Source organism: Choloepus didactylus, chromosome 19, assembly GCF_015220235.1.
Source record: "Choloepus didactylus isolate mChoDid1 chromosome 19, mChoDid1.pri, whole genome shotgun sequence".
NCBI lineage: Eukaryota > Metazoa > Chordata > Mammalia > Pilosa > Megalonychidae > Choloepus > Choloepus didactylus.
In genome coordinates, this window is record NC_051325.1 from 3,789,768 (window position 1) to 3,806,017 (window position 16,250).

A 16,250-nucleotide genomic window follows, 5' to 3' on the forward strand; every position below is an offset into this window, starting at 1 on the left:
CCATTTAAACCCACTGCAACCCTTGCCCACTGGAGTATCCCTGACAGCCCATCTGGTGTCCTCAATGTTATCCCTTTCTAGCTTCCTTTGCAGATGGGGTCCATCACCATCTTTGCCCTCAACATGGCTCTCCTCCCAGGTCAGGGATTACTTAGCACTTAGGGTCACAGATGAGGGTTGGGGGACAGAGCCTATGATCTCTGGGTCCTGGGTCTCACACACAGGTGTCATCACACAGGAGCAGCTGGTGTAGTCTGGGGCAGAGGTGAAAAGGCCTGGAGAGCCTCTGAGAGTCTACCATAAGGCCTCTGGATACACCTTCAACAGTTACTGGATGAACTGGGTGTGCCAGCAACAAGGGAAGTGCCTGGATGGGTAGAACACATTGATCTTAGTTACTCAGAAATAAACTACAGCCCATCCTTCCAAGGTCAAGCACTGTCTCCACAGAAAACTCTGCCAGCATGGTCTACATGAAGTGGACCAGCCTGAAGGCCTCAGACACAGCCTCATATTACTGTGCAAGGAGCACAGTGAGGGAAACCACATCCTGAAAACATCAAGTTTCCCTTATGTACCTCAAAGCTTCAGAGTAGAATTCTTGGAGACATCCTCTACCAGGGACCTCTCAAATACAATCACCAGGAAAAATTGTTTTGCTATATCCTCAGGAGTGTAAATGGGAAGAACAGGGTAAAAATGAGATTCAGATTCATATGCTGACAAGACAGGGGCCCTGCTACAGGGGGAAATTTATCCTTCTTCTCTGAACTAGATTGTTTCCATTTGACCTCTGACTCCTGTTGGGCCAACCAGCAAGGTGGCTGCATAAAGCTTGTTACATCATTAACCAAACGTTGTCTTTGTTTACATCTTTTAACCACCATAAATTTTCCTTAGTGGAAATACCACACACTCTATCATTGTCTTCCTTCCTTCTTTCCCTTCTTCCATCAATCCTTCCATCCTATCATGCTTCCTTCCTTCCATCTTCCTTCCCTCACTCCTTCTGCCATCCATTCCTCACCTTCATCATTTTTTATTTCTTTAGGACATAACTTTCTGCCCTGTTTGTTGTTCTCATACTGGTGTAGACAAGATACCCAATACTGGTTAGTCTTTGTTTAATGTGTTATTTTTCTTCTTAAAAAAGCATCAGTATGCTTTCAGCATCTCTCTGTCTATCTATCTATCTATCTATCTAATCTATCTATCTATCTATCTATTTATCTATCTATAATTAAATATCTATTTCTTTACTCCAAACTGCAGTGTGGACATCATGTAAAGTCTCTTGTTAAAGCTGTTTCTGAGAACTAGATACCATCCTGCTCTGCATGCATTGGGCCAAGGTGGAGAATGTGGGGCTAAGATTGCAAGGAAAGTTTATTCACAGCTGAGAGTGTCCCTAAAACACCATTACTGGAAGGGTGCTGAAGTTCTAACCTGTATCCACATAGGTCCAAAATATAAAGATATTTGTAGATATATACAAACATCAGGGTGGGGTTGATGAGGCAAACCATTAGATGAATGAAGGCTCTCCTGAGTGATTAGAAATTGTATATCCCTTGTACTTCTATTTGAGGTAGTCATAGGAATCCACTCTTTGAACTATAACCTACAAAGTCATATATTTAAAAACTAACAGAAAGCTTATTTTGGACTGAATTTTAGTTCCCTAAAAGTACTTTGAAATTCTAATCCCCACTGCTGTGGAATGTGCATTTATTTGGAAAAGGGATGTATCAGATTTCAGTGAGCCAGGCTGAATATAAAATAGAAGGAATGGGATGTGGTCTGTGGGACTCTCCTGTGCACCTCTGGATTTACTTCCTGAAACTACTGATTGAACATATCCCATCAGAATGCAAAGAATGAGCTGGAATTGGTGGATATGTTTAGCCCTTATGGGAAAACTAAGAACTAGGCAGACACCATGAGGGGCTGATTCACCACCTCCAAAGGCAACTTTAAGAACATGCTATTTCTGCAAAGGAATCCAAGAGACCAGAGCAGAGACACATTTCACTATGTGAGAGAAAAGTGAGGGTAAGTCAATGTGAGTCCAGCTGAATGCATCCATGAGGAAATGCCCACAAAGCTGGGGGTGGGTCTTGGCAGAGGTTGCTTCAGAGACCATGTTCATGGGGCCAGCTGTGGGATTAGGTGCAGAAGGAAGGGCAGGATACATTTGGCGGTGTAGTTTCCTCTTAAGCAAAGAGTTTAATTTCTTGAGAGATCCCTATCTTCTTATAATTTTTGTATTTCCCTAATTTTATCCAAGTCCCCTGCCATGCAATTTTCCATAACTGAAAGCAATTCTTGGTTAAAAATTCCCAAAAGTTCAGTTGAGAGAAAATTGCCTTTAATGTACTAAGTGGAAACCAGGGCATGATTCATAAGCCAGAGGACATGGGATCATGCAAGAAAGTAGCCAAGGGAAGATAATCAATAGGGAACAAATCATGGATATGGAAATATCCTGTGAGCATGGCAGGGAGGGTCTCAAAATCCTGTATGTAAAGAGTGGTGCAGGGAAAACCCTGAGGGCAGAATTAGTCTGAGCCCATAGAGACTTTCTATAATTATAGGTGAACTGACTGACTGAATGAATAAATGACAGTATTGATGGGGTAATTGATGTGTGTACATTAAAACAAGGGCTGTAGGGCAATAGGTCTGGGAAAGAGTGTGCCTTACTTCCAAATCTCAATGTACAATTATAGATCTCAGAGTTCTCCTGCCATGTATCCAATGGACTTGGCACAAGCTCTCCGGAAATATTAAAATTGCTTCAATTTTTTAAAGATCTTATAGAGTAAAAATTAAGGAGAAGCAGTTTGATTTCAAGAGCTATGCCTCTCATATATTGCTGATTTACCACTAGATGTAAAATAAACAGTAAATCACTTTGGGGTGTCAAGCCAAAAGAGAAGTAATCACTGATAAAAAGTTTAGATCACAGTGAGAAACAAAATGCAATATTAATAAAGAACATAAAAATCCATAAATCTAATTAGTTTGCCAAGAGAAAAGAAGGGAAACCAATGTCTGGGGAAGTATTAATAGAAGAAATCATATAGTACTATTTAAAGTTGAATTTTTCACATCTCAGTATAAGAAGAATAATTGAAAGCAAGGAGTTTCAAAGCAAACAAAAATACAAGTTATGTATTCCAATATAATTTCATTTTTTTTAATTAGCGAAGTTGTAAGCATATGAAAAAAACAGGAAGAAAATACATAGTTACATATTCCCCTTTATTATTAACACCTTACATTAGTGTAGGGCAATTGTTACAATTGTAGAAAGATAATATTATTGTATTATTAATTATATTTCATAATTTAAAATAGAGTTCTTGTTTATGTGGTACAATCCTATGTTTTATTTCTTTTTAATTTTATTCTAGTAACATTCATACAACCTAGAATTTCCACTTTTAACTATATTCAAACATATAATTTAGTGCCGTTAATTACATTCAAACATTGTGTTACCATCTTTACCATCTATTATGGAAATTTTAACAGTATGCCAATGGTAATTCCTTACAATATAAACATTAATTCCTGTGCACTACCACACCCCTATAAAGTATAAAATAATAGTAATTGCTCTTCTATTTTTTAATTTTTAATATAAAAAACAAAAGGAGAGGGCTGGGCTAGTTTGGACAAATTAATCTTGATGGTAGTACAACATACATTAGTTTCTGTGAATGACTGACTCACCATGTCCACAGACCATTCCAAGAACAAGCTGTATCTGCAGCTGGGCAGCCTAAGATCTGAAGATATCACTGTGTTCTACTGTGCAAGAGAAACCCACAGTGAGGAGAAGCCCAGGCACAAACCATCCTGTGAGGATTCAAGGATGGGGCTCAGATACAGAAATGCTCAGCACCCTCAGGATACATTGCCCGACCAAGGGCATGGGCAGATGGGAGGAAAGGGCTGGTTTACAGCAGGACTGGGGGTTCCTCCCTACCTTACAGTTCCCCAAGGGAACATCATCAGATGTGCAACTCTGTGCCCACCATTGAAGTCTCTGAATTAGAAAAGTTTGTTTTAATAGGAAAAAACAGCTTCAAATGCACACAAAGTAAACAGTCCATTATGGAGGCAGAAATTACTCTGCCAGGGGTCACCTCGGAGTCCCAGGGCAGCTCAGGGCAGCCTGGTGCATCTTTTCCAATCAATCTCACTGCAGAGACCCCAGGAGGATTCCATGACTAGGACACCTTGGGATGCAGGTAAGAGTCAAGAGAGAGGCCATTTCAGGGTCAATGACCTATAAATCCTAATGGATTTCAAATCTGACCCCTCCTCGTCACATAAACTGAGCATGTCAGATTCAGTGCTGATCTATTGTCTGATTTGTTGTTGTTGTTGTTGTTGTTTTTTTTTTTTTTTTTTTTGCTAATCCATTTCCTTTTCCCTGGGTCTTGGTTCTTTCATCGCTCTATGCTCCTTCTGCTCCCGTTCAGTGGGTATCATTTTCCTATGGTCTAAATCCCACAATTCATGTTTCTGAACTGGATCCCAGCTTGTGGCCCAGGCTGTGACTCCTGCAGGTATTCAGGAAAGCTGATGGCACATCATCACTCACCATGAACTGGGGCCCTCTCCTCTCTGCTCTGTGTGGACACTTTCAGGAAAGGCATGTGGGTTTTGGAGCCAAGCAGAATATATTGTTTGGACAAAACTGAATGAGGATATAGAATTGATATCCATTGTTGATAAAGTTGTAAACTCTATTATAGGTGACTTTTTGAGGTGCTGCTTATGAAATACCTCATTATACCCTGAGCTTTGCATTATGGTCTCCTGGTCTTTGTGGGCTCTGTCCTTGGGGCTCCACCTGGTGACTACATCCTTAATGAGATAAGTAATGGTATCACAAGACGTGAGCTCTGTGTGATCTTTCATCTTCTGGTACTCCATCTAACTTCCCTGTATCATATATTTATTTCCATTCTTTACATGGAAAAACTTAATACAAACCTGGCAAATAATATTTGGAAGCAGCATGCTTCATTTTTTTTCCTTATGGATTTGGGTGTAAATCACATGTGCTTTATAAAATATTCCTTCCAAATTTAGAGTGCTCCATCCTGAGATCTTCAGGATTATGTGCTAAATTCTTTATTTTATGAAGATATTTCCATTCATGATCAACTTTGCTGTTTATTTAGAGAAACATATGTGTCCTCATTTAAAATAGAAAACTCAGGATTATCTTTGTGGGAAACACCACAATTTTCTATGGGCCCAGAGGGTGTCATGACTTCTGGATCAAATGGTTAGGGCTCGTGGTGGCCACTTCAGGGCCACACTTGAGTGTGAACCCCTCAGAAATTGTTTCACAGGGTTGTTTCCAATATTTTTGTTTTCTTAAAAATCTCTGCAGAATTGTCATTCAATAAGAAGGCCCCTCAAGATGCCCAGGTCAGGTCTTGGAGAGCTCTCATAATGGAAAGTCATCTCCATGTATGATGCTCTGGGGGTGACTGGGGTTGGCTGGATAAGGGTGGGAACTCAACATATGGACTGAGTAACAGGGACATTTTGTCAGAGAAGGCACTTTTCCTGCTCCCTGGGAAATGATGTGCTGGCACTGTTTAATTTGTCTCCAGAGCTTGGAGAGGTGTTAATAGATATAATTCTGAATTATACTCTATAACCTGCTCATATTTTAAAGTGTCTTTATCCAGAGAGTGGTAGTGAATACCATCAGTTTTAGAGACCTCCTCATGGCAGGAGTTTTGGCTGTGCAACAGGGTCCATGAGGGATTTCTCCATAAACTGAGGATCAGGAGCATCCATCGTGATGGAGGCACAGGCAGCAGTAGCAGCAGCAGGACAGACACTTTCTGTTGTCCTGAGGAGTGACCTTGCTTTTGGAATGTGGACCTCAGCTTTCCAAATATTATACCTCTTCCTGCTCTTCAAATAGTAATTGAATCTGCTTCCACACAAGCTGCCACCACATGGAGCCATGTAACTTGTGGGGTATAGTATTTCCAAACCAAGCACATTGTAAAACAGAGGAAAATGCCTGGCTGAATCTCAGAACTAGTAATTCAGAACATCTGAGTCATTAACCTGAACCCTGCATTACTCAGAGGTTCTGCTGGAATCATACTAAGAACACAGATGCATCTGGGCCGAGATACATGCCCAAGGGCCACTATAAGGAGAGTGCAGGTGCCCTTTTCTGGCTCACAGTACAATGAATCATTGAAAACTCCACTTTATCTTGATTAAAGCTATAACAGAGGTTCATTAGAACTCAGAAAATGCAGCACAAAGTAGTGCAGCTCAGAGTTCATGCAGGTACTCAGGCAGCAGAGCCAGTTAGCCACCAAAATCAGGGAAGAAGGCCCTGGTGGAGGTCATCTGGGAATCCTGCCTGTGGTTGCATTACTTGTGAGCACAAAATAGTAACAAGGTGGAAATGAATACAACAAAATTTAGGCTGAACGTTGAGAATGAAGGCATTTGATTCACCAAGAGAATTCTACAGACAATTTTACTATAAATGGAGCAAATCCCTTGGAGAACTGCTTAGACACAAGCATGTCTGAACTGACTTATGCAAGGCAAAGGGATTGGGTAGGGCCTTGATTTTTTTTCAGTAGTTCATTCAATTTTATTACTGAGTATTATTGCACTATACAGATAAACCACAATTTGTTTATATATTCCTTTGTTGATGGCTATTGGTCTGTTTGCATTTTCAGTGATTACCACTAAATCTGCTCTGAATATCAATGCAATTGTTTGTATGTTATTTAGCATACATTTCTCTGGAGTAAATACATAGCAGTGAAGTGGCTGACTCAGGGTAAACACATGTTAAATATTGAAGAAACTTGGCAATTTCTTAAAATGTTTTCTAAAGTAATTGTGTTGTTTGGCCTTTATTTTTGACTGTATGTTGGAATGGGGTAGAGTGCCCAGGTATGCTGGGTTTACATTCCCTGCAGGCTCCACGGGAAGACACACACATGGAATTTATTATGCACCTGCCCAAATGTGTTTCCAAAGAGGGAAGGGATTAAAAAATAGTGAAACTTAAGCATTAGAATTTCTGTCAGAATTTGTATTAAAGTGCTTTTTGAATTGTGGTTTGTTTGAAAAGCACCCAAATAAAGTTTAAATATGCATGGACTTTTTTTATTATTTTGAGGAAACAGCTCTGAGAGAGAAAATGGAGAGTGATAGATGGGAAGCTGATTTTCCACAATGGTTGTCTGAGTCCTAGTGAGGGAGAAGGGGAGGGTAGGTTGGGTGGAACTTTCCTATACTGCCCTGCAAACAAAGGAAGGACCATCAAGGACCTGCATGTTCTGAAGACAATCCCCGGATTCCTAGGTGATACCATCCTGGGATTGGGAGTGAACAAAGAGGATTCAAATGTGTTATAAGAATACAAAAATTAAAGTAAATTAAAACTGCAATTACATGCAACAACTCTCCCTCTTCTAGAATTTTATTATGTAATATTTAATATCCAGAATTGGTGAGCAGGTTAAGACACTTTAACCTTTATGGATTTCAGATACTGAATATATATATTAAGATGATGGATGCCAAGTCTTTAGTCAAGGAAAATCACATAATAATAATTCACATTTTCACAAATGCTATCACGGCAACATTTTTTCCCTCAAGTCACTCATAACAACTCCGTGCATTGTCATCTCTGAAGAAAAACAATTGTAATTCTTTCCCTATGGAAATAGGAAATGAAACTTGGGGCCCTCCCTCTGCTGGTGAAATCCACCCCAGCCCTGACCCTGTAGCTCTGAGACAGGACTACCAGCCAAGGAATTTACAGGTGTTCATATTTGATGACTTAGTATGAATAGATTTAGTGTAGCAAGGATTTTGTGCTGAGCTGGGTTTTCCTTATTGCTTTTTTAAAAGATAATTTTCTGGAAATCATATGATTTTGAATATTATGTATCAATTTTATGTGACTTAGAGAATGAAAATATGCAATGTTTTCCTGATCAGGATACCTTTATGCTTGCAGGCTTCCAGTGAGAGCTGCATTTGGTAGAAGCTGGGGAAGATTTAGTACAGACTGGGAGGGTCTCACAGTTTCCTGACTACTCCCTGCTTTCAACTTTAGTAACTACTGAACTGGCCAGGTCCATCAGTCTCCATGAGTAGAGCTGGTGATTTTAAAACACATGTAGTTAACAAGAGGTACACAGTTTCCATGAAGTGCTGGTTCACCATTAATGGAGACAATACAAGAACAGGTTTTACCTGTAAATAGGTAAATTTAGGACTGACTTCACATTCGTGTTTCAACATAGAAGAGAAATAGTGAAAAAGAGTCAGTAGGAACTCCATTCAAGCCTCCCCCCCAGGTTGGTGGGAGGTGGCTGGTCTGCAAAGGGTGCTCAGGACCCACTGGGCACAGTGTCCAGCCCAAGGTGCAGGTGCAGATGTGCAGTTGAGGGATGGATTCCTGCCAGTGTCTGGGGTTTCCTGTCTGACTGAGAGCTTCCCCCTTGGGATCACCCTAGAAATGATTCCATGTCTTCTACTCAAGTTCCTCAATTGAAATATTTCATTTTTATAAGAAGAAAAGTTCCTGTCTTTTAATGGTATACTCACATTCAGAATTTGATCTAGGCTTGACTTATTGTGGGATATATCAATTAAATGGTTAGGAAACAGGGCAGAAAATGAGTCATTTTAAGTTTTTTGTGTTTGGGAAAATCTGTTTGTTTAGAATTCTCTTATGTTTGGCCTGGTCTGAGAGTAAAGGAGCATTTTGCATTTCCTTTTGAAATAAATTTATTTTTCTCTGAGGCAGATTGTCCTCTTCATATTGTCATTTAAACCCTACTCAAAGAATCCACCTACATTATGGAAATTTTTCCTTCCCTATTTACTTTTGGAAAATCTCTTGCATGTGACATCAACACCATGGGTGACCAATGGGCAATCAACAGCTGGTGCTGAGAAAAGTGGTAGTGAAATAGGGGGCCAAAAGGTTGCCTCAGGGACATTGTATCTAAGCAGGTACTGACCTCATCTCATCTCTCAATGAAAGGGGGAGAAGGAAAATTGATGTACTGACTACATATTGAAGTGTCTCCCAGCCTGGTACACCAGGAAGTTCCACCTCACAAAGATTCCTTTACAGGGACATCCTTGCTGATGACACTGTTCCTGTCTCCAAGGACAGATCCATATCTCTTGAATTCTGGGTGACATCACTGCTTCCACCACACTACACCATGTTCTCTTATACCTGCAATTATCACTAACTTCCAAGCATAATTAAATGAACAGTGAGAACCAGCCACACTAGAAAAGTAGGTATTTTCAGCAATGAGAAAACTACTCACACAAGGTTCCCCTGCCAATGTTATATTCTCTTGGAAAATTTCTGAGCCAGCACTCTGTGCATGGAAAGTTTGTTTACCTTTTTTTTTCCTTCATCTTTTCTCTCATTCTGCTCTGATTTTTCTTTTCTCTAAGATTATACCTTGAGCTCTTTCACCATCAAAATTTATTTGAACTTTCTGGAATTTGTTCCAATGGTTTTCATTCTTCGCATACCTTTACTTATATACTCAGATTCATGTCTAACTCCACAAATTTTCTTTAATCCATCTTTTCACTAGGTAAATATGTTCTCCTACTACATGCTCCAGAAGGAACTGGATGAGTTCTTTTCCTCAGTGTTCCTCAGTGCTGCACCAAAATGAATACTAACAACCTCTTCATTCTAGTTTCTGTTTCTTCACTGTCCAATGCAGATGCTATCTCTTTGAGTCTTTACTATTATCTCACTACTTCTTTCTCAGTGTCCTTTGATGTGATAAATGAGAAGTTGGCTCATAATTTTCTCCATTATCTCAAAATTGTGTCATTGCGTTTGGTCACTTCAGTGCCCAGTATGAGACCTTGTTACCTTGCCTCACTGCCTCCCCTACTTGCTGGTGACTATGTTCCATACCTCATGTTCTCTTCACATATCTAATTGTGCTCTCTCATGCCTTTTTACTCTTGACACTGCTGTATCTCCCATTCCCCCTCTTTCCCAATGATGACTGGCACTTGTGTCTTACACATTTGTCTGCATGTTAGTGATATATTTCCATAACTCATCTTACCTTGGGATTTCAGGCCTGTTGTCTCACTCACATGTCCCTACATTAGTGATAAACCTCCCATACTCCTTCTTCTCCATGAATGTCCAGTTCAGCCTTTTCACATGTTATACTCATTATTGGGATGTACATCCAATTGTCTCATTCTCAAGGAATAAATGGGTCCACTACCTCACCCATTTTTCATCATGTTAATAATGTACACCCCATCCCTCCTCTTACCTGGATAAACATATGCATTCTGCTTCTCTCCCAGGTGATCTCAGCACATGCCACATCTGCAAGTAAAGCAGCTTCAGCACTGATATCCCCAAGAAGTGGTTTCCATTCTCAACAAAATCCTGTGATTTATCCATGTCCCCTCCCTGCACTTTGCTGACACTATGCTCAATCAGACATCTGATTTTTGAATCTGTTTAATTATATCACAATTCATATTCATTGCTATGTATGACTCTTTCAACATTAACTAAAGAAAACAAAGACTTCCTAAACTATCAGGAAATTCATGATCCAAATAATAAGAAACTAAGATAAATATGCCACCATATTGGTTAGTCTAATGGGAATACACTTGGATATTTAACCTTCAGAATTTTACACAATGATATATACATGCCACATCAACTTCATCTTCCAGTTGAGGCACATCATTTATAGACATGGTGACAGCACCCTGAGATCTACATGAAGATATGTTGATGGGATCAAGAGGGGGGAGCCTTTCTTCTGAAGTGTTCTTCTAAAGACCTAGGAAAGACCCAGGGGAAATTCTCTCCATCTCCCTGGCTAGAAATGTGTCACATGCTCATAGAGGCTCAGATATCTGATGGGCAAATGAGATTGCTTCAATTAGGGTGACCATGTTACTATATGAACTGATGTGAATTAGCTCCTGTAAGTGTAGTTATTTGGATTATTCTGTTTTATACTCAGTGACTAGGAAGAAAATGATGTTGCTTAATAGACTAATGATACATTCATCATCCACTTATTCCACCTTAGAAATTGGTAGCTACATTATCAAACATTTGTGATAACCTACAGTAATTAGCACCAGATCTGCATGTACCAACTCAATGAAAATTTACCAGCTGCAAATGTGATTCTTCCATATTTCTAATGTTACAACTGGGCTTCCAAGTGAGGCTAGAGAATACAAACATGAAGAAAGTAAAGATATTATACACAAGCAAAACATATTTCAAGCTAAAAGAATAATACCCAGGAATACTGCTCTGTTTATTTGCAGAATTCATGATGTTTTTTCAGAAAGACTGCAACCACATTCAGCCAATGTACAGGCTTAGGGATGGGTGTGAGAAGTGAGGGGCAAGAAGAGAGCAAGTGATACTTCTAAATTCATGTTCAGAGAAAAGGGATCACACAGGTCCATTCTAATTTCAAGGGAGACAGTAAAACTAATGACACTGGTAGTAACATCTAACATGATGGGAAACCTATGATGTTCACATGAAAGTTACTACTGAATTTCCCAACTTACTTCTTTTCAGTTTGAAGCACAGAGGGGTGAGGTCACATATTCAGGGTCACACAGCAGAAGGGGATGGAGCTGTGCTGTGATCTCCACCTGGACTAACTTACAGTATCTCAGACACAATCCCAGGATTCATTAACACAGGATCTCACAGAAGCAGCTCTCAGTTGATTTTGGGAGCTGTTTCCCTCAGGCCATTGTGTGCTCAACACTCTGTAAACCAACCACTGTGTAAGTCTATTGCCAAGGATTTTGTTTTTTACTTCACCTGAGTGTGTGTAAAATTTTCACTGAATCTAAACTCCATAATCTTAAGTGGCAGAAATGGACAACTCTAACATACCTGAATTGGAACATGAAGACCAATTCCCTGTATATGCATAGGCTGAGCTCCTTCAACAAGCTGTCTCTATTTTAACCCTGAGGAGAGTTTAACATCCTAAAACTACTCCCTCAAGGACAGAGCACAAAGTAGTTTTCTTAATGATATGCAGTTGAAAAAGAAAAACAGGATTAGGGGGTTGTGTGTGATTTGCCCTTCAATGAGAAAGATTACGAGTCTTAGCAGAAATATCCACCCTTTCTCAAAAATGAACATATTGGTAGGTTTACATTACAAAAATCAAAAATACACTAAACATTGAATATGCACTGGGATGAAGCTGTATCAGTAGATGATATGTTCACCCAAGTTAGTGAATCACTGAGAGTCATTCTAACTTATAGAAAAATCAATAGCCCCAGTTGTCTCTGAATCCACTGTTATTTCTACATTAACTGCTGCCTCAATATTTTGGAATATATCATATATTTTGACAACAGACGTAAGTAATTTACAAAAATGTTTTTCCAGAGATTCAGAGGTCCCTGGACTTATGGTGAGTATTTGATGTAAAAATACATCCCTGGGAGAAGAGGCACACTGAACCTATTACAAAGCCACTGCAATGCTTGAAAATATCTGTCTCCCTGATCAGCTCGCATAGCATATTTCTTTCCTGGAGGACAAGGAAACTATCCTTAGAGAAAGAGGAAACTGAGGGAGGATGAGGCAACCCTAGCGTAACTCTCTGAGGGCAGCACCAAAGAAAATGTCCTTCCCTCCCCCTTTCACATTTAGTTAGAAAGATATCACCCATATGCAAATCACCGCTTAGCTAACCAGATGAAATGACAGGGTACATTTATTTAAAATCAGGCTTCTTCTGATTCTGAAGACATTTTCTGGGAGCCAAAGACATCATTCAAAAGAACATGAAAGCCTTGTGTTTCTTCCTGTTTCTGGTGGCAGCTGCCAGATGTGAGTGTCTCAGGATTCAGACATGAAGGTAATGGGGATGATGCATCTGAGCACAGGACTCACTGTGGTTCTCTTTGTCCTCAGGTGTCCTGTTGCAGGACATGGAGTCAGGACCTCCCTCACCGACCCTGTCCCTTACCTGCTCTGTCTCTGGATCCTCTATAACTAGCAATGATATGAGCTGCATCTGCCAGTCTCCAGGAAAGAGGCTGGAGTTGGAGTAATAGGGAGTGGTGGAAGCACAAAGTATAACCCAGCTCTTCAGTCATGACTTACCATCACCAGAGACACCTGCCTGAATGAAGTTAATTTAAAGCTGAGCAGCCTGAGCCCTGAGGACACGGCCATGTATTACTGTGCAAGAGACACAGTGAGGGGAGGTCAGGGTGAGCCCAGATGCAAACCTCCCCTGAAGGCACAGTGGGCTGGGCAGCAGGGGCACTCGGGACCACTAGGGGGTGCTCATGGTCCATCTCCAGGGGCAGGTGCAGCGAGGGGCTGGGAGGAGTTTCCTGGCATTGCCTGGGGTTCCCTCTTCTTGTTTCACAACATGTAAGCCCCAGATAATGACCACTGCATCTTTTCTAAGCAAGTCCATGATCTGTCAAAATTGAAAAAAGTAGAGGTTTTTTGTATATTTTTTAAATCTGTTATTACAGACATGTGTGTTTATATATTTTTCCCTGTGCTTTTTTTTCTGGATTTGGATGGAAGTGTAAACAAAATGATCTTTCCACTGATTGTGTTGTTTTTTTTTTTTAATCTTTTATAATTTCTGATTCTCTTACATGGGATGTGATAATTATCAAACACAGCACTCAAGTTTTCAATGTATACATGAGAATATTATAGAAGACAAAACAGGCTCACAATGATTGTCTATTTTTAACTTTTCCAGAAAGAATCTGTGATTCCATCTATATTAAGCTCTCTTTCTTTAAATTAATATTCCTCGGATATACTTTAATCAATTATTTATTTGTGAATTTTTTTAGCACAAAATTTTTGTGTATTTTCATATTAATACAATGTCAAGCTCTGTATGTTTAGTTCTCTGTGGAGAAGGCAGGGTTATCTGGAAGAACGATGTCACCACCCTAACCTACCTGCACAACCACAGCCTCACAGTCAATGCACAACACAGGGAGAAGTGGAAATATATCACCCTTGACTTATGCATTTTGGCTTCACCAAAATGTCCTCACAGTGATAAAATTTATCCCATGAGTGGATTTCATTTTCCTGCCTCCCTTATAGCACCTCTATCCACAGATTTTTAAAATGCCTCACACACCAGGTCCTATCATTGAAACATGCCTTCAATGCTCTCCTTAATCCCCAAATCCTGCCACAATCATGCCAAGTCCTGTTCAGTTCATGTTGCTGCCTCACCAACTTGAAACCAGGCTAGATATTGTATTAACTACTGTATTTATGAATTAATCTTTAAGTAATATTGAAGATTATAGCCAGGTTGCAATATGCTGCTTTCAATTCCTTTCATGATATAATAAGTTAGAAAGACATATTCACAGATGAATGGATCAAAACTGGTCAAAATCCAGGTGAGGAAACTGAAGGTAAGTACTGCTGACCTGACCCCATTGCACAGGTGAGGCATGTCTGGGCAGGAACAGGGCACCTGGGGCTTCAGTAATCATGGTGCTTAGAGGTGAGCACAAACACAGGTCCTTTCTAAGTCTAATAGGGGATTATACCACTCTTAGTTCTAATTAAAATACCTACCAACACTGACAACTTACTAAAATTTCACACATGAAGTTACAACTGAGGAATTGCATCAACAAAATGGAGAAGGTGACAAAAAACACCCTTCTTTCAATGATACTTCAAAAATTAACCATAATCTGTTATAAACAAAATGATCAGGAAATATGTATATTATATTATATCATATCATATCATGTCATATTATATTATATTATATATCATATTATATCATATTACATATAATATACTTATTATGTATTCCATGTAAAAGGAATTTATGTATGTAAACACACACACTAATACCTATATACAATCACAGGTAATAGTGGAACAATGACCATATTCAGAGAGCCATCCTTGATCATTGGCCTCATCTGACACCCTGTGCAGTACATTTCCTGCCTGAAAATAAAGGAACAAGTGATTGGTGGTGGACCAGAGAGGGGAAGGACTGTGTTCTCCCATGGCTCACCCAGCATCCTTCTCCCAGGGTGCCCAAAAGAAAAGGACCCCCCCCATCCCATTTCATTCTATTTAGAGAGTTACCTTCCAAATGCAAATCACCCCACAGGGAAACAGATGAAACCAAAACATACAATTACTTAAATTCAGGGTCCCCCTCAGTCTGGAAAATATTTCTGGGCATGATGTACCTCATCCACATGAACATAAAACCTTTTGGTTCTTCCTCTTTCTGGTGGCAGTTCCAGATGTGAGAATCTCAGAGATTCAGGTATGCAGGTATTGGGGATGATGCATCTGAGCATCATGTGTTTTTCCATGTCCTAAGGTGTCTTGTCACAAGTGCAGATTCAGGAGTCAGGACCTGGTCTGGTGAAGCCCTCAGAGATGCTGTCCCGCACCTGCTCTGTCTCTGGATTCTCCATCACATGTCCTTACTGCTGTGTTTGGATCCACCTTGAAGGAAGGGGCTGCAGTGGTTATCAAGAGTATGTAGTAATGTTGACAATGACTACAATCTTTTCCTCAAGAGCCTACTCTCTGCCTCCAGAGACACACTGAAGAATCATTTTTCTGTTCAGCTGAGTTCCGTGGCTGCTGAGGACACAGCCCTGCATTATTGTGTGAGAGAAACAGTGAGGGGAAGACAGGTTGAGCCCAGACACAAACCTCCCCATGCAGGAGTCAGCTGGGCTGCAGGGGGCACTCGGGACCACCCAGAGCAGGGACCAATGCCAGGCTCAGTTTCAAAGAATTTGTGGTGAAACAGGAGATTTCTGCAATGATATACTGTTTAATCTTCTTAAAATCATGTAATTCCCTGAAATTCTGCATTATGTCTTTCCTAAGTAATAACAATAGTATCCAAGTTTCATGAACAGAAAGTTTATATGCAATGCTACTATATATTATATGGTATTTTGAACACAGACATATAAATTCATTTTCTTAATTCTGTTCTTCTGGATTAGGCTGGAATTCTAAATAACTTTTTATTCAACTAACACTCTGGCTTTGCAGAAATTCTGGAATTAATTTTCTCTCCTTGCTTTGCCCAGGGAAAATAGACTACTACAACTAATAGTAATAATAAAAATAAACTGTGAATTTG

General features: G+C 39.9%; 1 pseudogene; it reads left to right on the forward strand.

Annotated features, from left to right (window-relative positions):
- Positions 1-93: 93 nt before the first annotated feature.
- On the forward strand, positions 94-13,502 carry LOC119516008 (annotated as a pseudogene).
- The last annotated feature ends 2,748 nt before the right edge of the window (positions 13,503-16,250 follow it).